General features: G+C 40.1%; 1 long non-coding RNA gene across 1 annotated transcript; it reads right to left on the bottom strand.

Annotated features, from left to right (window-relative positions):
* Positions 1-1883: 1883 nt before the first annotated feature.
* LOC107497135 lies at positions 1884-10649 on the bottom strand. The gene is made up of 3 exons (XR_001593730.2): positions 10426-10649; positions 8128-8396; positions 1884-2111 (listed from the first exon to the last, which is right to left on the bottom strand). It is a non-coding gene; the product is annotated as an uncharacterized LOC107497135 (long non-coding RNA).
* Positions 10650-14041: the final 3392 nt, after the last annotated feature.

The raw sequence follows: 14041 nt of genomic DNA, 5'->3' as shown, positions 1-14041 counted from the left end.
CCCGTAAGTGTATGGTCCAAAGTGTTGACCCTATTTCTGGATATGCTAGACCCTTGACCCTGTGCATTTTTGCTACTTATATTCAGCAGCCATTCTTATGCCTGGATGGGGGCGACTGAACTGAGTTTTTTTCAGTTTAACCCTCTGCACACTCCAAGGCATGGGTTCTCAAATGGTACTCATCTAAAAATTAGCGGGGATGCTTTTTAAAATGCTTGTCCCCAGGCTGCATACCCAGGAGTGCTGATTCAGTGACTTTGGTGTGTGTCCAGGGCCGATGCATGTTAGCAAACAGCATAACTATGGCTCACTGGTCCTCCATGCTTTGTCCTACACTGCTAACTCAAGACACAGACAAGCTTCCCAGCTGGCCAGCAGGTACCTCTATGGCCACTCTGCTGACCTTATCCAAGGCTTTGAAGCCCTAATTGCTCAGAATGGGTGTGAGCTCAGCCTCCAGAGAATTCCTAAAATACTGTTGTGTTCCAAACCTACAGCTCTATGCTGTAGATCAGGCTAATTTTCTTTCTAACCCTATAAATGCAAAGGTTTCATCCCTCCCTTACCCCCACCCTTTCTCGGGCAATAAAACTTATTTGTCTTGAGGAACCTAGACTTATAAAATACATAAGCCTATTTACTAAAATTTCTCGAGGGAAGGTTGTTCCTTGGCCATGAACATAAAGGGAGCATGCCATTCGGTCTGTGGGGCCATTAGGTTGCCGCTAATGGAAAATTCAGTCGACAATAGATTTCTTGACCCCAGCTACTGGAAGGTCCAGAGCCAAATCAGGCCTCAAGTCTGGCTTGATTCAGTGCATTCACGCCTGCTTCTTCATTTTGTTTTCAGTCTATTTGGTCTTCCATCATGTAAGCAGCACTCAACTCCACATCCACATACCACACAGGAGAGTGGGCCTGCATAGCCTTCTGAGCAAAATAATCCTCTGATTCATCCTGATTAGGCCATTTCTGTCACATGCCTGCCCTTAACCAATGACTGTAGATATGCTGACTGTCTTACTCTTATCCCGAAGCTGAGGGTGGCATCAGAGTCCTCAGTAATATAGCCTATATGGGGTAGGGTGGACACTGGGTCCCATGAAGATGGGAGAAGGGAGAAATGAGACGTTAGGTAGTTTTACAATAGTGGCTGAAAGAGCTACTGCCAGCTCAAAATTCACCCAAGGGCTTCACAGGCATCTCTCACTACAAGCAGCAGAAATCAGGTACAAAATAAGTCAGGTGGTTAATCTGCTACACCTGAATACAGATGAGGATGCTGTAAGTATAGTGGAAAGGGCAGGGCTTCTATCAAATGAGGAAAGGGTTTACCTGGCATACAAATCTCTCGCCTCTACTAACTCTTTCCTCCAGTTTGAACTGCTAAGCTTTCCCCAGATAAAAGTAGCTTCTCATTTAATTGCTCTTCTTCCTTGGGTAACTTTGTATCAATTTAAAAATCTGACAGATATCTGCTTTTAAAGATATTTGATGCCTATTTTCTCTGTGATCATAAAAATATGCTTAAGAACAAATGGAAGTTAAACATAGTAGTGTGTATATCTAGATTTTTTTTATGGGAAGAATCAGTATTGCATTATTTTTTTTTAAATACACATTTATTTTATAATTTGGGAGGATTAAGAACCCAGAAACAAAAAGGATCCAATTCTATTAAGAGAAACCAACTAATAAAATGAAAGAAATACTTGTAGCTGGGACCTGAGTGAGTTAAGGCTCAAAGCCAACCTAGAAGGGAGTTAAACAAAATCCTTTAGGACTCCCAGAGATTCTAATTAGAAAATAAGCTCATCAGGATCCAGGAAAGATCTCCAAGAAGGAGAAAGAAAAGAAAATTGCCTTGTGGAGTTGGTCCTTAGTGTAAGTTCCCCTAAATACATCCACCCCAAATGTAGCCCATGAAGTCATTAGCATCCCCGTTCCCACTGCCAGGAAAGGATGTAAATGATCACAGCCAGTTAAGATGCTTTCCTCGCTAACCTGAAGAGATACATCAATAGACAATTCTTCTTCTTCCAATAGACATTATCTTGTTGACACACTGTGCTTAGAACTTGGCAGTCAGCTGGCATGAGGACCAAACCCACCTGTAGAGGAGAAAGGAATAGGAGAGTCTCAGAGGAGCAACGAGAGAGCGTGCGTGCCACCTGAAGCCTGCCCTGACTCTGTGCTTCCTGTTGTACAAGGTAATAAACTTCCCTCGATTAAGCCAGTTGGAGCCATGACTTTGAATATTTGCAGCAGAAAGCTTCCTAACAGACACAAGGGTAGGGTGGGGGAGCGGGGCAGTGGATACCATGAATTCTAATAGCTAAGGTCTAGCAGATAAACTTGATGTCCACTTTAATTATTGGTATAGGATGTTTTGGCCTGCCAATTACAGAAAATATCACTAACAGACTTTAAACAATAAGAATATTCTTTATCTTACTTAACAAGAAATAGGGAGGTGAGCACTTCCAGGTTATCTACCTAGTTAGACTCAAAATCTGTCATTCTCAAAGGACAATATCAAAAAGCAGGTAGGGAGGTATAGAATTTATTCTTGCACATTTCTGCTTTTTTCAGCAAAGAAAATGGTTCCTAGAAGCCTCTTAGCATGCTTTGCCTTGAGTCTCATTGGCCAGAACTAGGCAGGGTACATGGCCATCCTCCCTTCAAGCAAGCGCCTGGCTTTTCCAGCATCTCATGGCACTGGCTCTGGCAGACAGGAGGATATGAGAAGGAAATGACTACTGGATAGGAAATCCCATCCACTTAGCCAAATCCCCCCAGCCCAAGTTATGTCCATATTCTCTAAGGGAAGAATTTTATTTTCTAGCAGAAAGTATGCAATAATGTATCAGTTTAGTTCCAAATGTTATATATTTAGTGAAGAGCTGGATGTCAAATTTTCAAAAATACTCATAATTTTTCATTGTGTGATATGGCAACAGCAGAAAGAGCTGTTGTGATGAAGGAGGAAGCTCTCCTTTTACCGGTTAAATCATTACAAAGCCCTCTTACTGGGCAGGAAGTTAGTGGAGGTGACATGTGCCTTCCTAAAGAGGGATCATCCATGTTCAAAGTCCTTAGCTTGTGAAATGGATCACAATTTAATCCTTGAAATACTTGAAACTGGATTTTATTGTATCTCCACAGTATCTTGTTGTTTTCTTTGTCCTTCTCCAATACCTAAGGTACATTCTCAGAAATAAAAAGGAACATTTCTGGGCTTATTCTACAACTAGACCTCTCTGGGGATGTCTAGGATCTGGTACAGGACATTTTCTACCAATATATTTTTCATAAAAATGGTAAAGGGGGAAAGGAAAGTAACACAAAGTAAGCATCTATTATATGCCAGATGCTGTACATTCTACTTGTCCTTTTTGATTCCTTTCGAGGACAGAAAAAGCAGTCTAGTAGAGAGGATACAGGTTAGCTGTGCATCCACACACAAGCCCCTTAATCTCTCCAGCACTGTTTCCTTATCCCTAAAATAGGGTTAATAATAGTATCTACCTCACAGCATTGTTATGAGAACTAAATGAAATGATGCAACCACAGTGCTTAGTAGGTAGTAAGTGCTCCAAGAATGATTGACACTCCTATGAGACTGGTATTATTACTTGCAGTGGTGAACGGTATCTGGTGACTCATGAGAGATGACTTCTAGATTTGCAGACATTTTGCAAGCTAGCTGTTAAACGGTTGCTACCTTGATGGGAATCTTTACCACAGAAATCAGCAGGTATTACAAAGCAGAGCTTCCTTCTTCCTTGAGAGCCCATTATAAAACATTTACCAGCATACAATTGATTAGCTCCATTGGATAGATGAGATCCAGAGGGGCTAAATAACTTACCCGAAGTTATACAGTAGGTAAAGGGCAGAAATGGGAAGTAAACTTATTCTTTATCATTTCAAACCTCAAATCTTTCTACTTATTTGTAAGTATAAGTGTAAAATGTACAATTTTCACAGCCATTCATTCTTTCATTTAACAACTATTTATTGATATAAATAGCCATACAGACCACTGTTCTAGGGACTATAGAGTCTACATACAAAAAAAAAAAAAATGTCACAATGCCTCAAGTCTGCTCTTAGGGAGTGCGCATCATTACATTAAAAGCCTCAAGTCATTTGAATTCAGTCCATTTGTCAGCCACTGCACTAGATAAATGCTACCTACCACTCCAGGGCTCTTTCTGCAAGACTTGGACAAAATCGTGAGGTTGATGAACTGCCCTGGAGTCCTTGGCTTGTGAAATGGATCACAGTTTAATATTTCTAGCCTACCGAAATGTCTTCCACCCCGCTCATTTCACTGCGCCCCCATGCAACCCAGGACTCTCCTTCCTCCCTCTAGATATGTCCCCATCAGAGTATAAGCAGATTATTAAGAAATGTTTTTATCATATGTTAAGATATGACCCTCTCTTTGTATTATTTTCATTTTTAGAGAATAATATTCATGAGAAAAAAGAGCATGCAATGAAATAAGCTGATTTAGAAAGTACCTATCCATAGGCCATCACAAACCATGTAGGTTATTTCTTCTTCCTTTCTACTTCTCTGTCCAAATGTAGCCCAAACCTTAGTCATTCTAATGCTACCTTTCTATTTTTTCTATACTGTATCACCTGTTTTCTTAAAAAAATATTTTTTCTTTAAATCGACTCACTTTTTTTGCTTAAACAAATTTATTTTAAAAGAAAATGTCATGTCACTGCCTTAAAGAGAAAACCACAATGACTTGTCAGAGATAATGATTGCCATAAAATAAACATGCAATTATTAAAATAAAAGAATATTTACATGTTTACCTCCAATAATTACCTCCCAGGCCACCAGCAATACATGTCTTCCACTCTAGAAACACTGCTCTCAGATGTGGGCTTTCTCTCCTTCCAGGAGGGGAGTTAGCATTTAAAATACTCTGACCAGAAATATATATTCTGAGAGCAGTTGCCCCAAGTTTATCTTTTCTCAATTTTATAAGAAAGAATTATTTAAAAAGCTTTTTTGGTTCATTTTAATTAACTCAAAATACTTTTCTACTCCTGTTTTTTTCTCTATTATGAACTCTTTTTCAGGTAATTTTTTATTTCCTACTTCTTTCTCCTCTATAGACCTCAGTTTCTACACGTACACACAACCCTTGGTTGTTCAGTTTGGGGTTTTCCTTCCATCTTGCCCCTCCCCCACACTGTTGATATTACAACTCTCCTCATTTGTAAGGAACATGATTATCCTACAGCAAACTGTGAACACAACAACTAAGAGTAGTTACTAAATTTTTTGGCCTGGATGATAATGCTGCTGAGCTGTCCTGGGTATGCGAGCCACTAGCACAGATTAACCAGTGCCTCAGGCCTCCCTTCTCTTTACCCCTAAAGGCAACAGATCTCAAAGACCTGAGTCTGAATTACAGATGTTAAGTTTACCTAAACCTAGAGAAATTACTATACCCTGTTGATGCAAGAGTGGGCTGCCAATATAACATTTCTAGCCTACCAAAATATCTTCAACCCACTCATTTTGAAAGTGGAAAACAGAATTTTTATGTGATCCAATGGGAATCCCAGTTTTGACTGTACATGAATATTTTGCCCACCCTGGCAAGTGGAAATGAAGAAGCAATTTAGTAAGATTTAGAAAAAATAAAGAGGTGCGATGTTTCTTGAATTGGAGTATTGTAGAGCAAAGTAATACCTTCTAGTCTCACAAGAATTAAGCCATTGTGGTCAGGGGACACGAAGTGATATTGGCGATTTTACAGAGAAATCTCTATTGGATGTTCTGTCACAATGCAAAGTTGCCACACACCCTGCCTATTTATAAGCTAAATGTGCTGATGACTCGGCTTTTTACATCTTGTACTTTTCTGGAGACATAAATATTTACATTTGTGAAGACATTTAAAAAATGCTTTCACATATCTGTTCTCTTTGGGACCACCAAGCAAGCCTGGGCTGGCCACATAGCTTACGAACAAAGAGATGAGACTCAGAGAGGCTGGGAAGTCAAACAAGGTCATATCAGCAGAGTTGAGAAAAGGACTCAGGTATCATTGCTCCATACCCTCCATGTCCTGTCACTTTGTCATGCAGACCCCAAGGAATACAGTTCCAAAAGAAATTCTTGTTTTCCCAAATTGTATCCTTCTTCTTGGGTTCCTACTCTGAGAATGACACTACTACCCGATCATCCAAACTGAAAATCTTTCTAGACATCTCAAACTTTCTCATTATCGAACCCTTCTTAACACGTCTCAGAGCTGTCCCTTCTCTCTACCCAGTGCTGCTGCCCTCATCGTCTCTCACCAGAACCCTTGTTTCAACTGGTCTCTTTGCCTGGAGTTTGGGAACCTCTCCTAACCCAAGTACCCACTACCCAGCCATCCACGTGAGTGTTTAGTATGCAGCTCTGAACATATAAACCCCTCATTTAAAATTCTTTAACAGCTCCTTCTCGAATAAAGACTGAAGTCTGATCGATCTCTCTCATGCCCCACCCCCATTCCTGACTCTCTCTCTCTCTCTCTCTCTCACACACACACACACACACACACACACAGAGCTAACTGCATGTTTCACCCATACTAAATGGCATTCGGTTTTCTAAATATGCCTGAAAATTATTCTTCTTGAAGGGCATTCCCTCCTACCCTGCTTATAAGTCAAGACCCAGGTTGAGGGTTACATCCCTTAGGAAGCTTTGCCTGATCCTCCAATGCAACTGACACTACTTCTCCTGCAGTCACATTGTACCTGGATATACTTCTGCTTTGGGGCCTGTAATGCCTTATCATGCTAACTTCTTTATTTGCTATCTCCTGTAAAACTTGAGCTCCTAGAGAGTAGAGAAACGTCTTAATTATCTCTGTATAGCTAGTGCTTACATGGAAGAAACACATTATTAATAAATAAATTAAGGAATTACTATAGCAATCAATGTGATGGTCTTTGGGCCATCACAAACCATGTAGGTTATTTCTCCTTCCTTCTTCCTTCTCCACCCAAATATATTAGTGATTACTCACTAATAATTTTCAAACTACATCTTCTCTTCTCTGTTAGATGAGGTTAAAGAAACCCAGGAGGCACTTAGAAATTTGTTCAGTAAACTGGACTAGTAAATGGGTAAACTTCTTTTTCAAGTTAAAAAAAAAAAAAAAAAGAGCCCATGAATGAGCAACTCTTCAACTCTTTACACTTGACCTTCGCCCAATAGTTGCCAACACTAAAGATTTTCTTGGGTTAGTGTGGTCAAGAGTAGCTTGTCCACCCAATCATATGCTTTCTCAATTTGTTCTTTCTTACTTAGGTCAGGGTTTCTCTTTCCGTAGTAAATTATTGATTCTAGATGAAGAGAATAGCAAGAATATACTTTCTATAAGGAGCAACAAAAATATTGATTGGGCCAAATTTGAGGCTTTATTTTAGGGAGGCATGAGAAATAAGCCTGAGTAGGTAAGGCCAGGTGTGAATGATAATATGTTACCCCTGCAAGAGAACTTAAAATCAGCTTGTCCAAATTTTTTCAGAGTGGGGTCTGCATATCATCATGGTAGAATGTACTTTGGTCTTATATATATATGCAAAAATAATTTTTATTTTAATTATATGCTGATTTATGTGTATTAGTAAAGTCATAATCATATCAGCCTCATGATTTTCCATATATTATGGCCAAAATATTTTTAAATGACTTGCGTAAACAAATAAGTCAATTTAGAAGAAAAATACTAAGAAAGTAATAATTTAGGTGAAAAGTCAACATGGCAAATATTATGAAGGTGACATCCAAATGACGGAAGCTGGAGAAATGCCGAGCTAGCACAACACCTTGCTATGTCCCAGGCCCCCCAAAAAATCGAGACCTGGAGAAGCTAAATAACATGCCCCAGGCCAAACACGTGGAGGGTCTGGAATGCCATCATGACAATCAGCCCAGCGATAATTCAGACACTGACCGTTCTATGCACTTTCAACTCAATAATGCTTTTAAAGTTTTTGTTGTTAAATGAAAATGTTAAAAAGTAATTTTAACTCCAAGAACCACTTGAGGGCAGAGAGGAAAGGTAGACAAGAAAGAGGAGGAAACCCAACCTACATCACCATGGCTTGTCCCCAAAGGAGCCATTCCACACTGCTCCTGCTTCAGAGACCATGGAAAACTCCAGCACAGGAATCTCTTGCTAGAAGATATCCCGAACTGATCAGTCATTCTGTGCTGTCCGCACTGTTTTGTTTCATCACACACCAAGTTTTGCCAGCCGGGATTTTTGCTGTCTTGGCAAATATGATGATGGTGTCAAACCTAATGTTTCCTAAATTTTTGCAGAGATGCTGAGACTTCCTTGGAGGCCTATTGTCAATTACCTGGAAAAAGAGATGTTTGCAGACATTAGAAACAAGAATTATGTGGGGTTAGGCTCTGAGTTTTAATGAGAAGTATTCAAATTAGAATGTTGGCTATTTCCTATAGTTTGCTAAAAATAACCTGGGTGTCTGCTTCCTTCCCTCACACTTCATTTGCAGTGCCTGCTCATGCCAAAAATACTGGAGGACTGGAAAATGGTCCCTGGGATCAAGCACCAGTGCTGCTTATTCAGATAAATGTAATTTACCTTTGACCCGCTCTCTTGTGTCCCAACGGTCATGCTACCTGGAGGCTCCTGTTAGATTGACACTTGAGGAAGCTTGAAGGTGATAAGCGGGGCACACGCACTGAGCCCTATTGATTTTGCCTCTTAAAACTCTTTTCTTACCACCACTACCAACTTATCCCAAGCTAATATCATTTCTTGCCTAAGCTACTAAAGACCTTCCTGCCTGCTCTGTCTACCTTGAATCTACCCCTTCCCCCACTGCCATAATCACACTGTAGCCAGAAGAATCTTTCCCAACATACATTGAAAAGCCTCGCCCCTTCTCCCCTTCATTCTCCCTACTCTAATCCATGGTCCTTAACTCCAGTGCTTTCTGCCTACCAGTCCCCTGCCCCCAACCCCCAGCTTATTTCCTGTCTTCCATTCTTTATCAACATAATTCTTCCTCATCATTCAGATCTCATCCACATTGTCACTTTTTCAGAGAAGCTTTTCCTGACCCCTCAGACGAGGTCAAATTCTCTCTCAAATTGCCTCTTCTAGCACAGTGGATTCTCCTTAGAAGCATTTATCATTGCTCCATTTGCACATTTACTTAATGAATAATTAATTACTAGCATTAACCTTCCCAGAGGCAGCTCCATGAAGGCAGGAACCCCATCTGTTTGCCTATCCTTGTAGCCGATCCATCCAATACCACACATGGCACATACGGGACACTTGATATTTGTTCCAGGGTATAAACATTAATCCCCTGGACTACCCAAGCCTCCCTTCTTGCCGAGGTCCCTCCCAAGAGAAAGGAAAGTGTTACCACATCTAACTACAGAACTCCCTCTACCTCACCTGGCCCGTGGACTCCCTGGTTTCCCATCCCTTACTGTCCTCACCTCAGTTCTTTTAATGGGGAATATGTTGTATACAATAGTTAGGGGTTTTTCTGTGAACTTCCCTGAAGTGCTGCAAATACATTAGTATTATGCTTTTCAGCATAAAATGGTCTGACTTCTGTCTGGATCTTCTTAAGGAAGATTTGCCTGAATAAACCTCATTGTCTCTCTCAATTTCTCTTTTCAAATGGAAGATCTCACATATCATTTTCCTCATTAAGTTAAAAATGCATATTTTTTAGACATCTCAATGCAGATGAAGTCTTAGGCACTCACTTATATTATGGAGAAGATTTAGGGAAAGAAGGGCAGAGGCAAAATTAATGGTGTCAAGGGAGGCAACTCAAAGGTTTCTACGTAAAGCCTGAAAGGGGGTGGGGAAGGGTGAGACAGACACTGTGAGTGAGATGAGCAGCAGGACCTTCAAGGCAGAGGAAGGTTAAGAAAAGCTGATGTAAATGGTGAGATTTTTTTCCTCACACACTCTGCCCATACCCACATCTCCCTGACCTGCAATGAACCAGTCCTGAGGTTTAGAGTGAGGTAGGCCTGGCTGCCAGGGTGAGAACAGTGGCCACACCAGGGCCCCCACTAGCACCCTGCTTCCTGCTTTTCCTGGAGAAGCAGCATTCAGTATCCGACACTTTGGAAATCCTGCCCAGCCTGTGACGATAGAGTTATTATTGGCACCTTCTTGAATTTGATGGGGTGTTTTAAAACAACAATTATTGCTAGGATATGTGGAAGTCCAAGAGAAGTCTGTAAACACTGGGAAATTTATCTGCTTGCTCTGTGACAGTTGGCCAGCTTCCACATGCCAAATGTTTGGGGCAGGGTCAGATCAAGGCTGCAGATGGTTGCTGGCAGGGAGCTACTATTTTGGGGGCACAGGTCATGGGAAAGACTTACAATTCAAAGTTGATTTCTGCGCATATCCCGTAACTTTTCCTTCAGCCTCATGTATCACAGTCACCAACAGTCCCATCAAATTTGAGGAAGTCATTGGATATCTTTGTTGGAAAATCCTGATATGGCACTCCCATTCAAGTCTACAAGATAAATGAGCTTACCTTACAAAAGAAGGGCAGGCAGCCTCCGACCTCTCATAGAAGGGTGAAGAAGGAAAACTGTTAAATATCTTGTTCTGTTCTGCTTAAGTTTATGTTTTTTAATGTCTGATTCAGGCTGACTTTTAGAAATTCTGTGTCCCTTTCAAAAACTACAGCTGCAGAAAATATGGAAGAGTATACATTAGTGTACTTTGTTTGAAAATATACGTTCAGATTTCCAAAGGGCAAGAGCTGGGTTTTGCGATGGTTTACCTGGGAAAACTTCCCAGCTAAGTGAGAGGCAGGGTAAACTTAGGGACACACTGACAATGGCAAGTCCATGATGCTCTACTGTTTCTCATTCATCTTCCATTCATGGATCGAAAAAGAAACTGATCAAGGGCAGAGTGACCTAAAGGTTTAGGAGAAGAGCAGGAAGCAATAAAAAAATGAAGGTCTAGTACTAGGACTCTGATTTTCAAACTTTAGAGCATAACAGAATTACCAGAGAGTATTTTAAAAATGCTGATTGTCAAGCCTTTATGACATGTGGTCCAGGCACCTACATTTTCAATGGGCATCTCATGTGGTTCCAAAGCAGCCTGAGGAAAAACTGTGCTAGGATCATTAAAATCACAATAGAAAAAAAAAAAAGGATAATAGTACCCAGAATCCATTATCATTGTTAAAAGCTTAAAGATAAAAGACAAATATTAGGTAAAGTATAAACCCCCCCAAAATTCAGGATTTTAGTAAGATAGGTTCCCTTCAAACATCAAACAAGACCAAGGTTAGCTAAGCTTGAAAGTACCTGCAACTTAGTAAATTAGATACCAAATTTGGGTTGTTAAGTGAGAGAAAAGCCAACTCTAAACTGGCTTAAGAAAAAAACCAAGAAGCTATTGGTCCATGTAAACAGAAAGTATAGTGATAGAACTGGTCTCCAAGAAATTCAGGGGCTCGAACATCATTAAAACTGAGTCTCTCTGTGTTGCCTCTTGAATTTGATTCCAAGCATGCAGAAGAGAGAACTTCTCTTTCCAGGTTATTATTTAAAAAAAAAAAAAAAAAAAACCTCCCAGGATTGCCTCTGATTTGTCTTGTCTAGCTTGGGTCACATGACTACTTCTGGAACATACTCTCTGGTCAGGGATTAAAATACAATATTGCTGAGATCTGGATTATGTTACCATCCCTAGATATGGGGAGGGAGATGGTAGGGGGAAAACCAAACCCTATAGATTGAAAGTAGAGGGGGAAGGGGAGGTAGTATCCTAAGAAAAAAACTCAAAATGTCCTTCCAAGAAAAAGAAGAAAGAAACGCTGGGTGGCAGAAGCAACAAGAGTCTGCTACAATGGCTGAGAAATATTCTCATCTGTTTAATTATACAAAAATGTTACTATCAGTTAATATTCACTTGTTTTAACATTAAGTATAGAGTTCTATATTTGCAAATGGGTATTATATTGTTGTAATGGCCTGTTTTGTTATTAATATTCCCCCAATGGATTATAATGCCATGAGGGCAGAGACTGTGTCTGTCTTTTTTATCCATGCGTAGACAAGCAGTCTTCAAAGGAGGATGTGTAAAAAAAGTGTGGTGCATAAAGTAGAATTTTTATTTGTGTTTCTTACCTAATTTTTTTTTAGGATTAAAAAAAGCTTTGTTAACACTTAGTATAGGGATTTATGGATTGGCAATGCCAGCCTCACTGTGCTTAGCTGTCAGACCAGCATGGGAATGGAAATAAGGGAAGAGTGTGAACTCCACTGGCTAGTTCACTCCTCCAGCTCCTGGTCTCCCACCTGTCACTCTGTCTCTTCCTCCCCCTTAGCACCATTCAGACTCACAACCTAATGCTGTGACTTGTTTGACTCATCCAAGGACCTCCTTCTCAGGAACTGCCCTCACCCAAGCGGGACCCCCACTTTCTTTCTGACTCCGGCAAACTGGATGTCAGACACTAGTAGTATAATCTGTTAATCCCGAATGATATTTATCTAGAGCCTCACTAATGATGAACCCAACCTTTCAAAATGTGGACTGGACAACAGGCTGACCTCAAGAGTCAGCCAACTAAGATTTATCAAACACTTACTGTATCCAGAGCACCACGCCCGGAAGAGGAGATTCATGAGAGAAGGGCCTTGCCCTCAAAGAGCTCAACCAGTTAGGAAAAGAAGTCATGTAACTATAAAGATGGCTGACATGTAGAGAGAGCAGGTAGTGATAACAATTGGTTCCTTCAAAAGGGATCATTCTCTTTCTGTGGTTTTAAAAGGAGCACTGCTGGTAGCAGGACCAGGTCTTCCTGCATCCCAGGTTCCTGGAGCTTTTTTTCTTTTATTATTTAACATAATGTTGGACTTAACCCTGCTATACCTAGACCAATGTTAATTTTTAATTCCATAGATAGAACCAAGGGATGGAAATGTACCTGGTTTATCCAGTGAGTAAGAAAATCAGCCTGTCAACAGAAACTAAGGATTCTGATTTGATTCCTAGACTAGGAATCAGACACATTGCCTCCCCAGAACTCATATCAATAGGGTAAATGGACTGGCTGCATTATTTGTCAATCTACAATGGTTGCAGGCAATATCACCAATGCCCAATTTTATGTCTCATTAAGATTTCAATTAATCTCTTTCTTATTTAGTCTGGGAGAGGGATTGATTGATGTGTCTTTAAATAAATACCACAGGATATTTTCCCATCAAAAGCCAAATAAGTTTGTATATTTATGCCCTTCATCATAATATGGTCCAGACATAGCATCAATTCTTTCTATCTCTATTAAATTTGCCAGAAGTTATAGGTCCAAGTTTCCCTCTCTGCCCCTAAGAAAAGAATTTCTATCTGAATCATATATTTCCCAACAGTTTAACACCTCTCTAAGGAACACCCTTCAGAAGAGAACGAGTATTTAGGAGCATTCAGACTTTTAAAAACTATACTGATAAAGTAAAATGTCCCAACAGATACCCAAAGTTTTCTTTGTGGTACCCAAGTCTCCACATTTAACAGGAATAAAAGGTTTTGCTTTTTCTTTAAGCCTAATAATCATCGATTTCACTCCAGGAACTATGAAAATAGTGAACTGCCAGAAGAACCTCTGGTAACTTTTTGTCTACAAAATAAGTGGAGCAGTTCATGTTTTTCCACAGTCTGCTTCTCTCAAAATTAAAACAAAACAAAACAAAACTAAGAAGATAAAATAGGTGATTCATGTCTGATAGTTAAACAATTTAGATTTTTTTTTTTAATGGAAATAACAGAAAACTCAACTCTAAGTGGCTTAACCAATAAAGGGAATTAATCTACTTTACAGCAAGAAGGCCTGAAGCAGGCTGGTTTTCAGCTGTTCAATAAAGTCACCAAGAACCAGGTTCCTTTCTCCTCAGAATGTTGACTCTGATCTCAAGCTTGACGCGTTATGATAGACGGCTGTAGCAACCTCGAGCATCACTTCTT

The sequence above is a fragment of the Rousettus aegyptiacus genome, unplaced genomic scaffold, assembly GCF_014176215.1.
Source record: "Rousettus aegyptiacus isolate mRouAeg1 unplaced genomic scaffold, mRouAeg1.p scaffold_m13_p_3, whole genome shotgun sequence".
NCBI lineage: Eukaryota > Metazoa > Chordata > Mammalia > Chiroptera > Pteropodidae > Rousettus > Rousettus aegyptiacus.
Note: the sequence above shows the minus strand (reverse complement) of the source record. Positions and strands in the feature narration are given on the sequence as shown.